At 43.2% G+C, this 18,945-nt stretch overlaps 1 long non-coding RNA gene across 1 annotated transcript in view; it reads left to right on the plus strand.

Annotated features, from left to right (window-relative positions):
- Positions 1-17,065, plus strand: part of LOC116990899 — a 38,024-nt gene extending 20,959 nt beyond the window's left edge. Inside the window, exon 4 of the long non-coding RNA XR_004416652.1 lies at positions 16,458-17,065. This is a non-coding gene — a long non-coding RNA (uncharacterized LOC116990899). The remainder of the gene's footprint in view (positions 1-16,457) is intronic.
- Positions 17,066-18,945: the final 1,880 nt, after the last annotated feature.

Raw genomic sequence — 18,945 nt, forward strand, 5'->3', positions numbered from 1 at the left:
TAACCATATTTTCATTTTCAAACCACATTAAGGGTACTTACTCACAGTTGTGTGGACATGTGTTCAGTGTTATTCACAGCTCAGAGAAACGTGACCCTCTGCCTTCCTCCAGCTTGCAGGCTAATTGAGGCACACCACTTCCTGGTTTTATAGTCCATCGCCCCTGCCACCAGCGGGGGCAGCAGAGAGAATGGGGAATTTTGTAAAATCATTAATATCTCTGTCATTTTTCATCGACTGGAAAAATCCTGGGCACACATGCGGCGGATGGGGGCTCTGAGCGAGGTGGCCAAAAATGACGGCCGTAGGTGGCGTCGTTCTCTCGGAAATCACAGCACAGATCGCCAAAACCGGTCAAGAACAGACTTTTAGTAATATAGATGAATAATTTACTGGATGTCTGTGCCATATCATGTACACATAAAATGCTACTTTCTTTATTAATGAAGAACCAAGTGATATTTTAATTTTACCCTACTTCTCAGTTGATTTAAAAATTTTAACCATTGATTTAAGAGAGAGTTAGATAGAGCTCTAGGGGCTAGTGGAGTCAAGGGATATGGGGAGAAGGCAGGCACGGGTTATTGATAGGGTACGATCAGCCATGATCACAATGAATGGCGGTGCTGGCTCGAAGGGCCGAATGGCCTCCTCCTGCACATATTTTCTATGTTTCTATAGGGGTTAAACAGCAAAAATAATTAATAATATGATTAACTCTAAAAGGACAACACTCACTGGGAAGATGTTCCAAACCCAAGGTTTTACAATAAAGATAATACAGTATGAATATGCAATCTGAATTAATGTGCCAAACATTATACATGGCTCAGTTGTATGTGCTCTAATTCCACACGTCAGATCTCCTTGTAATTTAAAGTCATGCCCTGATTTCAATCTGGCCTTAATAGTCAGGCTTCCATAATGTAATAGGTTAATTAACTTCAGACTGTGTAACTCTTGCTGGCATCATGGGATGATGGTCAGACCTCTGTGCTCAGGTATTTGTCCTCAGGGTGGTGCATGTGTGGGAGGGAGTCTGTGGTTGTGCTCGCAGTGGAGGCTGCATGAGGAAGATTGAAGATGATTGTTGTATACTCACCTGATGCTATCACTAAGACAGGACATAGTCCAATATCACACTTCTGATTTGTACCTTGTACATGGTGGAGAGGCTTTGGGGGGTCAGAATGTGAATCACTCCTCTTTATACATAGCCACTGAATGTCAAGAGTGGAGGAGGTTCATGTGCCCACGTTTAACCTGATGCCTGAGATTTCTGGTGGTCTCGAATAAATGCTGAGGCCTCCCAGGGGGTATTCCTCCCACCTGTGTACCACTGTGTCTCCAGTTCTGGTGCAGAGGAGCTGTACATAACCCACAGTAGATGGAATGGAGGAATCAAGTGCATTGTTCATAGCTGTGATCCTATGGAGCATGTGCGACTATGGAGCAAGTCTGCTGTGTGACTAATTCTCGGAATTTAAACATTTGTCCTCAGATAATGGATAGATGGAAGGGAATTGACAGAGTATGTGCAAAGTTACATTTCTGTCTATTTAACTTACCAAGAAGTATTGTAACTTCGGAAGTTGTGATTTTAGGGCTGCCAGAATGAGGTTGAACAGGACTGTGGTAGGAACACATTTGATATGCTGCACGCCATTTTAGCCTCTGATCACTCAGAAGGATATATTTGCCTTGAAGTCAGTGAAGTGTCGTTTCACTGAATTGATTCCTGGGATGAAAGAGTTGGCCTGTGATCTGAGATTGAGAAAGATTGTTATACACCCATTCGGGTATCGAGGAAAGGTGATCTTACTGCAACAAGCAAGATTCAGAAAGAGATTCATGCAGTGAATGCAGAAGGGCTTTTTAGCTGTAGAGTCTAGAATAGTGGAGATAATTTCAGAATCATCTATTCAGGTCATCTAGTTTAGATACCAACCAGATATTGGCTGGAGGACTTTGCAAGACCCCTTTGCCACATCCTAATTTGGTACCTAGTTCAATGTCAGGTGGACTGTTCAGGTTTATTCTTCCTGCTGGAAGAACGAGATGGCTTGCCAGGGTATTTCAAGGGTCTGTAAGAATCAACTCACATTGTCGGTCTGGAGTCCCATTAGGCCAGACAAACTAATGATGACAGATTTCTTTCACTGAAGGACATTCATTAACCAGTGAGGAGTTTATGAAAATCCATTTTTTTGGGTCTTCATTATGATTGAGTAGCTTTTACAGTGAGAATGTGTGTAAAACATTAGGAAATGTTCGCATGCACCTCCAACAATCAATTATACAGCACATAATGTTGAACTGTATAGACAGCTATGAGACCTGTCACAGAAATGCTTTTAAGGCCAATAAAGGTCAACTATTGGAAGGAAATGGTTGACAGCAAGTCTCATGAGTATTGTTTGTGCTCAGAGGAAAACTTTAAGCTGCAAAAAGCTTGTTTAGTGTACACAACGTTCCTGATATATTTAGTTCTTAATAACAAATCCATTTTTATAACTTCCTCTGCAAAGTAAAAGCAGCGGATGTTTCCACTTATCTGATGACAGATGTTACCAGCTGTGGGAGGGGGTGTTTCACCACAGGATCAGTTATGGTCCCCTGAGGTGGCTTCTTCCTAGTCTCATTCCCACCACCATTAAAGACTGCGTCAGGACTGTTTAGAGATTTATAGGGCTATGGGGGAAATGGGACCAGCCCAATATGCCAACTTGGTCGGCATGGACAAGGTGGGCTGAAGGGCCTCTCTCTCTATGACTCTACGGCTAGGCTAGAGAAAGCAATTAATATCCCAGACCCTATATTCCCATTCTCTCACTTCTCTATCATCTGAAATATACTGTTGCCCTTCTCAGAGTAAAACTACATGTACAATTAATCACAATCTTCATGCCGGTTACTGTCCTCTATTGTGTCACCAATGAATCACTGCCAGCTCTTCAAACATTCTTTTGTCCATACTAAAAGGGACAGCATGACACTGCTGGCCTTTAGGAGTGTAACTTCATGAAGTGCGGTAGACTACAAACTGCTCTCCGAAAAGGTATGAGAACTTATTCAGTTGTATTGTAATTGCCAAGTTAAAAAATAATGAGGATCCAATTGTCAGACCACCCACATTAATTAAACAGAGTGAGATTGCTCCCAGCCTCTTTGACCTATCAATGTTTTCCTCATGGGTATCTCGGGACCAGCATCTAATTTGGGTGAATCGTCTCACTGACCAGTAAACAACAGCTTGAGGGAGTCATTCTCACACAATCATAGATGACAGAAAGCAGTCCAGACTCTTCCATTACAATCTGTGGGTACACCCCAAGATGTGAGCCCAACAGTTCACAGGTAGCAGGGGATAGCCTCAGAAATCCTCAACGTTGATTCCAGACCCCATGAATCTCCTGGCTTCAGATCAAACACAAACAAGAAAACAGCCTGCAAATCATCACACTGAGGGCCACTGCTGTGCGGAATCTCTGACTCCACTGCTTCAGACTGTGGTCTGCATCAAGTTGGGGATCAATCAAGTCTATGATAAACCTGCTTGTCTTTGACCCTACCCAGCATCTACCTGACAATATGAAAAGTAACCCAGGAATGATTCATGAAGATATTTTGGTTGGCATGGATGAGATGGGCTGAAAAGCCTGTTTCAATGCTGCTGATGTCAAAGGCAGTCACTCTCACCTCCCTGGAATGGAGCTCTCTGGGTCCATGGTGAGGTACGAGGTCAAGTGGTCTCAGTCAAACCCAAACCAAGCATCGTGAGCAGTTGGAAAGTGCTACCTGATTGCAGTTAATAATATGTTCCATGAATTTATGATGAATGAAAATTTCCCGATGAGGTGGTCTTCAGATAGATTGGATTTGTTTAATCAGCCTCATATGTTGTACACCAGTGCTGAGATATTGCTCAATCAAGGCCACAGTCTCCCATACAGGACCTCAAGCTTAAATAGTTTCAACACACAGGAAGCATGGTGGGGACCAGTGTTAGAGCAAATACGTTTTGCCAAATGTCAGAGATTGACTGATTGCCCGGGAAAAGGGTTTTCTTCCCTCCTGAAAGATGTTTTTTTAAAGAGTGCATCAAACTTGGAAAGGATAACGGTTGGACAGGTCATAGTATCTCACTGCTTTTCTGCAAGGCTGCAATAATGAGGATTGACTGTATCTAGTCCAAGTCCACATAGGGATAAATATAGTTAACTTTGTCATGATGTGACAGACCAAGGTATGAACTCACATAAGATCACAGTCCTATTTATGCTGATACCACAACACGTATCCTCGGTGTGAATCTCACTGCCCAACTTGTGAGCAACCAGTCGCTGAATCACACAAACCAACCTCCCTTCCATTGACTCCATTTACACCTCACTCTGTCTCAGCAAGGCCACCAGCATAATCAAGGATGAGTCTCACCCTGGCCACTCCATCTTCTCCCCTCCCCCAATGGGCAAAAGGTATAAAAGTATGAAAATGCACACCTCCAGATTCAGGGACAGTTTCTTCCCAGCTGCTGTCAGACAACAAAACCATCCTACCAACATCCAGAGAGCAGTTCTGAACTACTATCTATCTCATTGGACTATCTTTGATCGGACTTTACTGGACTTTATCTTGTACTAAACGTTATCCATGTTATTCCCTTTTGTCATGTATCTGTACACTGTGGATGACTGGTTAGCAGGCATCAAAAGCTTTTCACTGTACCTCAGTACATGTGACAATAAGCTAAACTCAAGCCTAACATCGAACTGAATTATTCACCTCCAGTGCTATAGTAAAACAATTAGGTTGTAATTAAATTCTGTTACAAGGAAAGCCCTGAACCACTCATGTGTTGCATCATCTGGGCATTTATACCATATCAAAGATACAGGGTGTTGTAGAACATGTGCCCCTGACACGATGCCTCAGTTACCTAGCCTCTGCTGCGGGTGTGGACTCTGCAGTGCATTTGGACTCCGCTGAGAACAGAAGTCTGAGCTAGTCAGTGCTGGCCGTGCTGTGACATTTATCAGGTTGCAATGTTTGTCTTGGCATTTATATTTTAATACAAAATACAATCTCGAGCAGCACTGCCATATATCAATTTGCTTGGTATATACAATGCTCTTAATTGAAATGACCTTTTACTCTTTCACTGACTTTTCCCAAAAATGAGGCAAGCACAATACTGGCATTTTGATTATTGTATCTTCCTTTTGAAACTGGCAATGCATACCTCCTTAATCTCCATCTGGGTCTGTCTTGAGCTACAGAGTAGGGAGTCCCAGCAATGACTTGAATGGTTACTTCAGGTCACGGACTCATACGGTCATACAGCATGAAAACAGGCCCCAGGCCCAACTCGTAGATACCGACCAAGCTGCCCCATCTAAGCTATTCACATTTACCTGCATTTGGCCTACAGTATATCCCTCTAAACCTTTTCTATCCATATACCTGTCCAAATGTGTTTTAAATCTTTTATTGGACCTACCTTAACTACTTGCACTGGCTGCTGGTTATATATACCTACCACCCTCATGGGAGAAAACATTGCCTCTCAGGTTCCTATTAAATCTTTCCCTTCTCACCTTAAACCTGTGCCCTCTGGTTCTTGAAGCTTAAACTCTGGATTCACTCTATCTACGACCCTCATGATTTTATACACATCTATTTCACCCCTCAGCCTCCTGTGCTTTTCAGAATAAAGTCCTAAACTGCCCAATCTATCTGATCTCAGTAGAGGTGCCATAGTTCTGAATTAGAAATAAGAGAAAAATAATTACCTGAAGATCTTCCATCTTATTGGCATCCATGAAATCCTACTGTCGCTGGGACAGGAAGTGCAGTTACCTGGGTGAAGTGCTGGAGGACAGTGGTGCACCAATGATCTTATTTCTCACCAAACCTTCATGAAAGCAAAGAACTACCATTTACATCCACTTGTTAGGACATTCCAAAATGCTTTATAACCAATTAACAACTTTTAAAGTCACAGCTGTAATACTAAAGATGTGGCAGTCAATTTGTGTACAAGGTCCGGATTATTTGTTTTAATAATCTGATGGGAAGGATACTGGGAAGAACATCTCTGCTCAGTTTGAAAGAATGACACAAGTAACAATGGCCCGCCTCCTCATGTTAAAGGAGGTGCTCCAATCAATGGAATGGGGTTTGAACCCACACTCTGTGGCCGAGTGGAAAGAGGGGTAATAATGTCTGACACAAGTGTGGTGGAGAAACATCGTGAGGTAAGAGTGGGACAAACATTTGCAGAAATAAAGTTGAGACTGAGATAGCGAAAAAATACAAATGAGCTGGAAGTGACCTTCTAGTCTATCTTTATAAAATGATTCCCTGTTCAAGGAGGCAAACTAGAAATTATCTGTTCATGCCGTGGAGATATAATTCTTATGATAAATATGATAAATATTTCATAGAAGGGACCATAAGACTATTTACCCCTGAAGGAAGAGTGCAGATGGATTTACTCCTCTTGTAAAATGTATTTAGTTACATTAATTTGGTTGTGTTAATTAACAACAAAAATATCTGTTCAGTATAATATCAAATATAAATGGGTCAGGTGTAGCAAATGCAGATATGAATCCTGAACTGAAACTATCTATTGCAGGACAAATACTTCCATTTCCCACTTTACCTTACTATGTGGAGGCTGATACGCTCACAGCATTTAAGAAGTGTCTAGAAAAGTGTTTAAATTGCCAAGGCAAGAGTCTAGAGTGTTTTACTCTAGACTCTTGCCTTGGCAATTTAAACACTTTTCTAGACACTTCTTAAATGCTGTGAGCGTATCAGCCTCCACATAGTAAGGTAAACCAACTGTGAGGACAGTTAAAGTCTGGTCAGAGGAAGCGGACTTCACACTTCAGCAGTGTTTTGGAAACACTGACTGGAAGGCGTTTGCAGCCCAGGCCACCCTTGACTCCCACACGGACATTGATTCCTACACATCCTCTGTTCTGGACTTTATAAACTCCACCATCAATAGTGTCACCTCCCTCAAACAGGTGACCATATTCCCGAATCAGAAGCCATGGATGAACAGCGAGGTCAGGCTACTGCTGAAAGCACGGGACACCGCTTTCAGGTCAGGCGATGCTCGAGCCTACAGTTCAGCCAGGGCTAACCTGAAGAGGGGCATCAAGAAGGCCAAGCACTGCCATAAGCTCAGGATTGAGGAGCACTTCAACAACAACTCCGACCCCCGACGCATGTGGCAAGGCATCCAGGCCATCACGGACTACAGACCCTCCAACACCACCCCCACATCCAGCGACGCCTCCTTCCTTGAGGAGCTTAACCACTTCTATGGCCGCTTCGACAGGGACAATCTAGAGACAGCCATCAAGGCTGTGCTACCTGCCGATCACCAACCCCTCACACTCACCCCCTACGACGTATTCGTGGCACTGAGTAGGACTAATGCACGTAAAGCTGCTGGCCCTGACGGCATCCCCTGGGCGCGTGCTCAGGGCCTGTGCTGCGCAGCTGACAGACGTCTGGACTGACATCTTCAACCTGTCACTTGCCCAAGCAGTTGTCCCCACGTGCCTTAAAACCACCTCCATCGTGCCAGTGCCAAAACACTCCACTGCGGCAAGCCTCAACGAACTTCCGCCCAGTTGCACTTACCCCCATCATCACCAAGTGCTTCGAGAGGCTGGTCCTGGCACACCTCAAAAGCTGCCTACCCCCCACACTGGATCCCTATCAGTTTGCCTACCGCAAGAACAGGAGTACGGAGGATGCCATCTCAACGGCACATCACTCCGCCCTCTCCCACCTCGACAACAGAGACACTTACGTAAGAATGCTGTTCATCGATTACAGCTCAGCATTCAACACCATTATACCATCAAAACTGATCACCAAACTCGGTAACCTGGGCATCGACCCCTCCCTCTGCAACTGGATACTGGACTTTCTAACCAACAGACCCCAGTCTGTTAGGTTAGACAAGCACACCTCTTCAACCCTCACCCTGAACACCGGCGTTCCACAGGGCTGTGTGCTGAGCCCCCTCCTCTACTCCCTCTTCACCTATGACTGCACACCTGTACATGGTACTAACACCATCATCAAGTATGCAGATGATACAACGGTGATTGGCCTCATCAGCAACAACGATGAGTTGGCCTACAGGGAGGAGGTCCAGCACTTAGCAGCATGGTGCGCTGACAACAACCTGGCCCTTAACTCCAAGAAGACCAAGGAGCTCATTGTAGACTTCAGGAAGTCCAGGGGTGGCACGCACACCCCCATCCACATTAACGGGATGGAGGTGGAACGTGTTTCTAGCTTCAGGTTCCTGGGAGTCAACATCTCCGATGACCTCTCTTGGACCCACAATACCTCAACTCTGATCAAGAAGGCTCACCAGCGTCTCTTCTTCCTGAGGAGACTGAAGAAGGTCCATCTGTCTCCTCAGATCATGGTGAACTTCTACCGCTGCACCATCGAGAGCATCCTTACCAACTGAATCACAGTATGGTATGGCAACTGCTCTGTCTCCGACCGGAAGGCATTGCAGAGGGTGGTGAAAATTGGCCAACGCATCACCGGTTCCTCGCTCCCCTCCATTGAGTCTGTCCAAAGCAAGCGTTGTCTGCGGAGGGCGCTCAGCATCGCCAAGGACTGCTCTCACCCCAACCATGGACTGTTTACCCTCCTACCATCCGGGAGGCGCTACAGGTCTCTCCGTTGCCAAACCAGCAGGTCCAGGAACAGCTTCTTCCCGGCGGCTGTCACTCTACTCAACAACGTACCTCGGTGACTGCCAATCACCCCCCCACCCCCCGGACACTTATTATCACTTATTATTATTTATTTAAATCATTTGCTATGTCGCTCTTCCAGGGAGATGCTAAATGCATTTCGTTGTCTCTGTACTGTACACTGACAATGACAATTAAAATTGAATCTGAATCTGAATCTTTATTGTCATATTGTCCCAGACAGAACAATGAAATTCTTGCTTGCAGTAGCACAATAGAATATGTCAACATAGTAAACATAAAGGTCATTGACCTAATGAGGGTAAATGGGATTAGTATTGATCAGTATTGATCAGGCAGCATGGTGGGCCTGTTTCCGTGGCTCTCGTCTTTTTTGAATGAGGTAAAATTAACGACAGTTCTATGCTGACCTGCATTTGCACACTTGTGACGCTTGTTGCAATGCTGCCAGTAAGTTATGTTTCAACTGAGCTTCTTATGTACAAAAAAACATTTTTTAGAGTGGTTGGAAAATAAGGCAGTTATTACAAAGAGAAAATAGGAAGTTTGCAAAGGTTGAGGGCAATTTTGTTGAGAATAGTTTTCGTAAAGGGTGCCAGAGGAACCAGAGCAGGTAAAGACTGTCAAAAATGAAATGGCCAAGAATGTAAACTTCAAACTTTGTACGTCCTCACCACACAACCACATCCTACCCTCACCACAGCAAATAAAGCTGGCAGTATCTGTCCTCCCCTTGTTTGTAATCAAGAAATAAACACTCATGTGAACATGGACATTGTTATTTGTTATGTGGCAGCAATATTTCGGGGTGGAGTCTAATGTTGATCGTTGCTTTATGCTTGTGGTTCTTGTCCATTCTGCAATTGATTGTAATGTGAAAAGCTATGTAACCCTGAACAGCTTTGAAGAGACATTATATAGAATACATTTTCTCTGGCTTGCATTCTCAGCAAAGGAGTGTTGTAGTGAACATTCCTTGATGTCAACAATTATTTTTAGGTTAGAGAACATTGGCAATTAAGAATATGTTATTAAAAAACTTTGAGAAATAATGCTTCTAGCTTTGTTCTTTATTTATCCAAGACTTTGGAACTCCTTGCTCTCTTTTTCCCTCTTTCTCTATTTCTAAGTTTTAAACACCTAATCCATCTCCTGTTTTTCTTCCCATCAGCCGAAGACGCAACTTTCCTTACTTCAACAAGCATTCCAATGGCTTCACAATGAAGAGAAGAGAAAATATCTGATTAAGAGGAATATGATATTAGAGAAGGGACAGGTCAAGGCAGAGAGAGCATTAGTGGGATTGCAGAATCAGTGGGGGGGGGGGGGGGATATCATTGAGAAATGAATAAAAGGCAGAAACGATCAGGATGGCACAGAAACCAATGGGTTGGTCAGAAAGGTGACAAGCTGATGTGAAGGTTTTGTTCCTCAAGGTTGTAGGCTATTACTGTACTCAACAACAGAATTCAGTACCAGCTGTTTCAGCTGAATTGCTCCCCTGGATATGAAACTATTTATAGGCCCGATAAATAACAAACCATTGGATCAATTTGATTATTTATTAATATTTTTTACTTTGGTTCGGGGTGAGGGAAAGAGCTGAATATTTGAAAGAGCTTTTAATGTCAGCGTGAGATGGCTCAGTAAGAAAGTCCGGCTTTTCTAACAATGTGAATAAAGTCAAGCTTGTACAAAGCATCACATAAAGCTTCTAACTCCCACCTTACTGACTACAAGCTGAACGCCCTACCTTGTACAATAGCTCACCCTCCAGCTGAGCTTGAGAGCTTTATTTCAAGAATCTCACAGCTGTGTAAGCAAGATTTTAAAGAGTTGACGGAGCCTTGCTGTTGTTTAGTTAAATGTCATTGTAGGATTTGAGTTCTATCAAACATACTCCTAACATTGTGAAAGTTATGGCCTTGACATAACACTTTCAGAGCACTTTTAGAATACCTGCAATTTGAAAGGGCCCTGTAACTTTCTATGATATTTCAGCACTACTTTAGTTGGAAGCACAAGTGTGCAGTATTCATGGTCTACTCAGTGCTGCATGGTGACATTTTGGATGAACCTCCACAGCAGACTTTCCAGGAAGTATCAAATCTTGACAATTCTCACCTAAACTAAGAATACCATGCAAATTACTAGATGAGGAAGAAAACATCTTAGTCAAGAAGCCTGCGACAATTTAAAACCAAAATCTCTGTTGTACATAATGGTCCTTAAAATAGGATCTTTCTTGTAATGAGAATGCCTTCCATCAGTAAAAGAATACATTGCTTTTTGTGAGTGTTGATCATTTTGGTTCAGAAATCAAGATTTCGGCTCTGAAATGGTGCAGGTGGCAGACTTTGCTTTATCATTGTGCAATGATGGAACAAAGTAGAGAACAAGAGTCTCTATCCAATTCTATTTCCAATCCTCCAATAGTGGGAATGGGAGAGAGAACATTGAATGAGAAAGAATAAATCACAAGGAGTCTGGATACCATTCACAGTGACTTTCCATCTTGCTTGTGTTCACTGAGGAGGCTACATGGCAGAATTGTCCTTTTTGCCCTGGAATATGTTCCCTTTTAAGATCCAGCACCTTTTTAAATAAATAATTTTGGATCATTTAGCAAAATGGATTTTCTTTCTCCTACCTTCTCACATAGTAATAATTCTTCCTTCAAACATGAATGGATCTGAAGAACTCTCCCTGTTCTCTGGTACTGTAACTATCTTGGAAAACAAAGGCAAGAAATCCTCTCTACTCTCAACTGCATGGATTCCAATCCCAGCAGTTGTAGCTATACCTATCTCACTCATCACAATGGAAACTCCACTTCAAGGGAAGGTTCATTGATCAGGCTCCTGTTGTTACTGAGAGACAAAACCGTGAACATGAAGAATATGTGATAACTCACAAGTTAAGCATAGGCCACCTGTCACAAATATCAAGCATTGGATTCACCCAACAAAGATGACGATTTCAGGTTGAGCATGCACAGTGGCAACCTTGACTGCGATTCTGTAAAGAAGCGGGTACTTCTGATGGTTTAAAGGTCTTACTCTGCGTGCCGGACAGAATGAACAATGGCAGCATGAAAGGCACGCGCCCACGTGCTTGACTGAAACATCAAAGGTGTGGGCCAGATTCACTGGAGGTCTTCTGTTACACTGTTTTAACAATCTGGTTCTGGTTCAATGGAACCAGACATTGAATAATTGTTCCTGCTGGTAATAATGTTGTCTGTGAAGAACGATAAGATGATGCAAGGTGGGGATAGAGAGAGCTCAGTGTGATTAATTATTGTGCAGAAGCAGCCAATGAGTGGTGATGCATTGATACATGACAGCCTGTAGCATGGAGAAATTAATGCATGCTAATCCTTTCCACAGATAAATTAATGCATAAGTTGCCCACAGCAATAATGAACTAACCTAAAGTTGCATTTAGCTAATGATCACCAAATGACAGGGGATATTTTGCAGCCGTCAACATGCCCATGCAGGTGCCCGGGCACACAGAACTGATTAATACACCGTCAGGGGCAGGGAAAAGCATCAACAAGACTGACTGATGAATGTCTGCTCTGGGTGTTTGTCAGGGTGGGGGCAGGGGGGGAGGGGGGGGGGATATTGATTTTTATGACCTGACTCAACAAGCAGCTCAGCTGCCCGGCTGTGGAAGGTCAGTTTGAAAGGTGCTCATCTCATCACTTAACAGGCAGTTTGTGGGCACCAACAGAATCATCCATCAGAATCTGACCCTCACTCCCAGCTCTGCTAACAAGGGAATTTAAAAATGAGATAATCAATACATTATTAAAGAGGAAGAATGCAGATTAGCAAAAATTAATGAGCTACATTTTCCCCTTCCCAGCGTTTGCTGACAAATTATCTGTTAAATGTAAAACTGCCTGAGGCAGAAGCCAGTCCGAGACATACACACACAGATATGTATTATTTATAGAGACCTTGACGAGCACTGGGGAAAAAAAAAATCACATGTAAGCTTTATGTTAAGATACTCAGTTGAATCTTTCTGTTTAATCACAAGCATAACATTGACATTCCTCCTGCACCAGTGGAGTTTTTTTTTGCTGAATTTTTAACTTGCTTGTCAAGTCTGTGTGCTGAGAGGCAGAGGTCTGTGGCAATTATTTAAATCGGGCTGTAATGAAAGATGTAATGCCACGTAATGAGATTTACTTGAAAGGATAAGTCGAGGGTAGTGTTTCTGTTCCCAGTTACAGGATGTATGACAAGGTCAGCATCTTCACTGTATTGACAGATTCCTACCAAAGCAATTAGATGGCTCAGCTTGGTCGGACTGCTAAATATGCCAATTCTTTGTTTAATAGTAATTCCACTTCTGACATTTGGTCACTGTGTCCTGAAGATTCTGTCCCCATTCCAGTTCCAGTCTCACTCCAAAGATACCCATTTATTTTGATGCACTGGGTGCTTGCTGCAAGACAGGGCCTTGGTTATTCTGCAGATAGCCACTACTGCAAACAGAACATTGGGTAATGAGCTCATTAACATCTTCAACATTAAATATTAGGTTAAACTTTCATTTGACTCCTCTTCTGCAACATTTTCACAGCCCTGAATCATTTCTTCACTACAAACCACATTCAATTGGGGTTATTGTCTCAGGAGAATGGTCTCCAGAATCTCTAGGATGTCATGTGCTGTTTAAAACAGGGGCGTGGGCACAGTTGCCATGGTAACAGAGTTAAAAGGCACTTAATGTTCATTGAACCAGGCATAAGGATCATGCACCAAACCTGTTGCTGCTACAACACTTTCTCCTGCATGGTATAAATAAAAGATGAAACTAAAACTCCCAGTGCTGTGTTCCAAATACTGATACTGTTAACTGTGTGAGGAGCCTGGTGCAGCAGGATTCCTTCCTGGTGACCAATCACACCAATGCTCCTCTACTGCTCAGGAAGTCCCTCGGGATTGAGGACCATGTGGTTCGCTCTGGGTTTGTAGGTTCTGAGGTGACTGGTGAATCTAAAGTGGGGAGTGCTGATTTGTCCATGGAGGGGGCAGTCAGTATCCAAGGGGGTTGTTTGTGAAGTGGAGAGCTCTCTCTGCCCCATTAATAGAGCATCCAAGTGCTCCCAATGCCCTTTGGGTTCTCAACACTACTCCAGATGTTTAGAGTCTACCTTCAGTATCTTGGGCCAGAGTTTGCCAAGAATTGATCTTCAACGAAAGTTTAGCAAATCCCTGACTCTTATCCTCTGTCTGCCGAGTACTTTCTCCTGATAAAAGTCAGAGTGGAGCATTTGCTTTGGCAGTCCAGTGTCAATGTGGTCTGCTGGCAAGGGAAATTGTCTCACTACTGGGAATGTTGCACCAGCTATGGATGCTGACATTTTAGGCTATCCCAAGCCCACTGCAGTAATGCCCCTGTCCCACTTAGGAAACCTGAACGGAAACCTCTGGAGACTTTACGCCCCACCCAAGGTTTCCGTGCGGTTCCCGGAGGTTCCTGGAGGTTTTTGTCAGTCCCCCTACCTGCTTCCACTACCTGCAACCACCTGCAACCTCCGGGAACCTCACGGAAACCTTGGGTGGGGCGCAAAGTCTCCAGAGGTTTCCGTTCAGGTTTCCTAAGTGGGACAGGGGCATAAGGAATCTCAGCCTCTCTAATCTGTTGACAGTTTGGGTCAATGAGTGACACACTTTCTCTTTCCTTAGCTACCTCTGCAAGAAACTTTAAACTGAACCCATCGGACCTTTTTGAACCTTACTCCACAGCTGGTGCTCACGAGCGGTCACAGGGTGGTTCACTTCTCATTCCTTCCCTCCTGCCAACACTTGTTCTGCACTTCATTGTTCCAGCATTCAGTGACTGGATGACAGACTGCACACTCACGTTTAACGCACCATTTCATCTCGTGTAGAATTCAGCAATAACTCTGATGGCAGCTACTTCTCACACTTCATTTGCGGAGCAGATACTCATTCTCAGTTTCAACATCCCAGCATGTTAGGTGTTTAATTTATCCTCGACTGAACTATCATTCAAGAATATTTAGCAGTGCATTTTTTTAGGCCCTTGCTTATTGCTGTAATTCTTTCATCTGTGCTGACTGCTAAATCCTTCAGTTAAATGTTATAGTGGATGCCTGTTTTTTAGAGGTTGCACTCTGCTACCTTGATCACTGGAATCAGATTCAGGCACTGTCTTCACACGTTAAGGTCAGAAAAATCACTTACAGTGCAATTCTCTATTTATTAATACAATGTAATTGTTTTTGTACACTGCTCTCGCTTCATTAGATGACACACATACCATTATTCCTGCTCCATGCCCCATCCCTCCTCTCTTATCACCTCATCCTGTGACATGGAGACACAAGGAACTGCAGAAGTTGTAATCTTGCATAGAACACAAAGTGCTGGAGTAACTCAGTGGGTCAGGCACCATCTCCGGAGGAAATGGATAGGCGACGTTTTGGGTCGAGACCCTTTTTTAGACTGAGTCTGAGGAAGGGTCCCGACATGAAACGTCACCTATCCATGTCCTTCAGAGATGATGTCAGATCCACTGAGTTATTCTGGCACTTTGTGTTCATTCTATGACATGGATGGCAGCTTCAGGCACCAGTAGTAAAATGTGAACACTGAAACAAAACATTGCTCTGTTTAGACTGCAAACTTTTCTGAATAAAACATATCAAGAAAAGCCCAGCAGCCTGAAGTGACAGACCAACAGCTGACCTGTAAATGCTGCATGAGCCCTCAGAACAGCAGCAGAGAAGGAGAATCTGCCTGGCATCTCAAACACCACAACATTGGACAATTTAATAGCCTGGCGAGTCATCGGCATTCCAGATAAAAATATGTCTCAAAGAAAAGCTCCAGTCTTTACATAATTCAGGAGCACTTCTAATGCCACTGCAGAAAAAGGACATCAGTTTTGGTGGGTGAGACATTTCTCACTCCTTCATGACAGAGTGCTACCTGCCAATGATATTCTCCACACGACTGATTACTAGGTCATGGTTCCAAGATGCAGTGTGTAAATCAGAATACGGTGGGAGGTAAATGTGGAATGACCAGGAGATGCTGAGGTGATGGAGTCGGTTTCTGAAACTGGACTTGGTGACTCAGGGATGCATATGAGAATAATTAGATGATGATTATCCAGTTGAGGGAAATTATAGAGGAGAGGCAGTGAAACCAGAATAGTTGCAGACTGTGTACAGCACAATTTTAGAAATGTGTATAGTATTTAAATGAACAACAGAAAGGATCTCCCACTCTTGGTCAGGCTGCCTCATGAAAAATAAAAGAGATTTACCAGCTGACCTTTGCAGCAGCCACTAAATTCAACCTTCACAACAACTTGAACCAGATTTATATATATGTCTTCTTCACAAAAGAAATCAGCCATAAAACCTTTCTGTTAAGATACATAACCAAAACGTGCAGGACATTGTATCATTTCCAATATATTGCACCATGCTGTAGCATACTTGGGATGGGTCCAAACGCTGCAGCAGGGATCAGCAATAACAGTTGAATGTGCTTGCTCTACAGTCTTGCTTCAAGAGGACAGGGTTACTAACCGGAGAATCAAAGTAATTGTTATTGATAAAAATAGAAGGCAACGTTTTTAAACCTTGTTTGGCTATAATTACAGATCTGATAAATTTTTTATCTGTATCTTTTCCAGCTGACTGCTGTCTACCTTTCTTCGTTACATCTCAAAGGGAATGTGAGTACGTAATCAGGAGGCCCAACTCTCATCAATCTTCCGATGCTCAGAATGGCAGGCTCTATTTCTCACTGACTGGGCCATAAGGTTAACGCCCTTGGAGACCACTGGAATATAAAAACAACAGATTAGAAAAAGGTCATTTCACATCGGGGGCATCCAGTTCTTGGCCAGGCTGATGGGAAAGTGTCATTTCTTGTTTAAAGGTGGAGCGTGAATTGTGCTTGGGAAATTAACAATGGTTGTTTAGAATCAAGGGTGGCTTTCACCAGCAGCAGCTCGTACACAGAAAAACACTAGATGGGTCATAAACATCATGGAATTCCAAATACTCAGTCAGACATTGCACGTAATGACATTTTAATGGCACCCGACATTTTAACTATAACAGAATTAAAACACGATGCCTCTTATCAATGTTGCTACATTCACTTTGATGGCAAGGCCTGGTTAACACAACCCTTGAGAGTCAGGTAGCTTTAATGAACAATATTCCACTCTAGGTTGGCATAACATCATTTGGTTCAGAGGCCAACCAGTTGGCAGGGAGTTCCAGAGGATAGAGAACCTGGCTGGGGCATGTCTCCACTCTTACCAACTTCTAAAGATACACTGTAGAAAGTATCTTATCAGGATGCAACACAGTTTTGATCAGCAACAGTTCTGACCAAGACGGCAAGAAATTGGAGAACTGTTTATGTAACCGAGTCCATAACATAGATATGACTCCCGCACCCTACTGCATCCACATCCCCGCCCCACCACCACCACCACAACTTCTACACTCATCTACACTTGAAACAGCCACACGAAAGCAGCTAAAATAATCTGCTGTTCCTTGTATAGTCAAATTTACATACAGCACCAAAGTGGGTGGTATTGGGACAAACGCAGGCAGGTGGGATTAATGTAGATGGGGCATCTTGGTCTGCAAGTTGGAGGCAAGTTGGGCCAAAGGGCCTGTTTTTGTGCTGTATGACTATGACTAAAATAATGAAGGACCATTTATACCCAAGTCATTCCCTATTCTCCCCTCTCCTGTCTGCCGGCATTGACTCAATGGGCCAAATGGCTTTCCTTTTGTCTTAAGACAACAGGCAATATCACAAATTCCAACTGGCAGCTAACATCCGAGTAAAACTAGATTTTTAACATAATAACAGAATTAAGGAAACTAAAATTATTTTCAATATTAAACAAAATGCCACATTTCCATCTGCAGTGCATCTATTATTAAGTGCAATCTACCCCTCACGACAATCTACAGAAGCAGAATTTACTGATAGTTTGATAAATTATTCTCATTTCAAGGGAACAATAGTGAGAGTTATCCTACGCAATCGGCAGGCTTCATTTCAGGATTCGCTCCTCTTTAGTCTGATAATCCATATAAGGTCACATTGCAGATACATTCCTATCTAAGCTCAGCACATTTCCATCAACCATTGGCCATTGTCACATGCAGCCACTGTAGTCCATTTCCCCTTGCGATGAAATTAGATGGGGAAATGGAAATGAGGGAGCCACAAGCATGATCTTGATTTTTCAGGGAAGAGTGACTTTGTGTTGAGTTTCTAGAAAATGAACCAGCATACTCCTAGGATGTGCTGCTAGATTACTGGTGTCAGTTGTCGTTCAGAGGGTAGCATTCTCACCCCTTGACTGCATGTTGCAGTCCAACTAAAAAACTCAACTAAAAAGACCGGTCTAACTCTCCAATACAATATACAGAAAATGCTAGACTGTTGGAAATACTACCTTTTGGGTTTCGGTTTAAATTTAATATTATCATGTTTGTCGTGAAAAACGTTGTTTTGCAAACCATCTAAATAAATCAGATAATACTACACATCGATACATTCAAGTCAAACTCAAGTACAATAGATAGAGCAATGGGGAATATATAGTGGGCAGTATATGGTTCTCAGCATTGTAGCACATCAATTACATGAAATGTCCAATGTCTGCAATGGGGTAGAGGACTGTACCCTGGCTGTTGTGTATGTGAGGGGTACAATCTGGGCTGAATTGATGAAGATGTGGGGAGAATAAAAATAGGATTAATGTGAGAGTAATGTAATTGGAAAATTGCGGGTCAGTTTGGACTCAGTGGGCCAAAGGGTTAACAATACCATCAACACAAAGGACAAAGGACATTTATTGTCACATACACCAATTGGTGCAGTGAAATTTGAGTTGTCAATGCAGCACACAAATAAATTAAACACATTATAGAATTTAACATTAAACATAAAAAACATCTCCCCACAGCGGGATCAACGTTTCCCACTGTGAGGGAAGGCAGCAAAGTTCAGTCCACTTCTTAATGTTCACCCGTGGTCGGGACCTATTGAGGCCTCTGCAGTTGCCGCTACGGCGGCCTGATGTTTCAGGCCCTCTCGCCGGGATGATGGAACTCCGGCGTTGGAACAGCGGCTTGGCGTTC

The sequence above is a fragment of the Amblyraja radiata genome, chromosome 32 (assembly GCF_010909765.2).
Source record: "Amblyraja radiata isolate CabotCenter1 chromosome 32, sAmbRad1.1.pri, whole genome shotgun sequence".
NCBI classification, from domain to species: Eukaryota; Metazoa; Chordata; class Chondrichthyes; order Rajiformes; family Rajidae; genus Amblyraja; species Amblyraja radiata.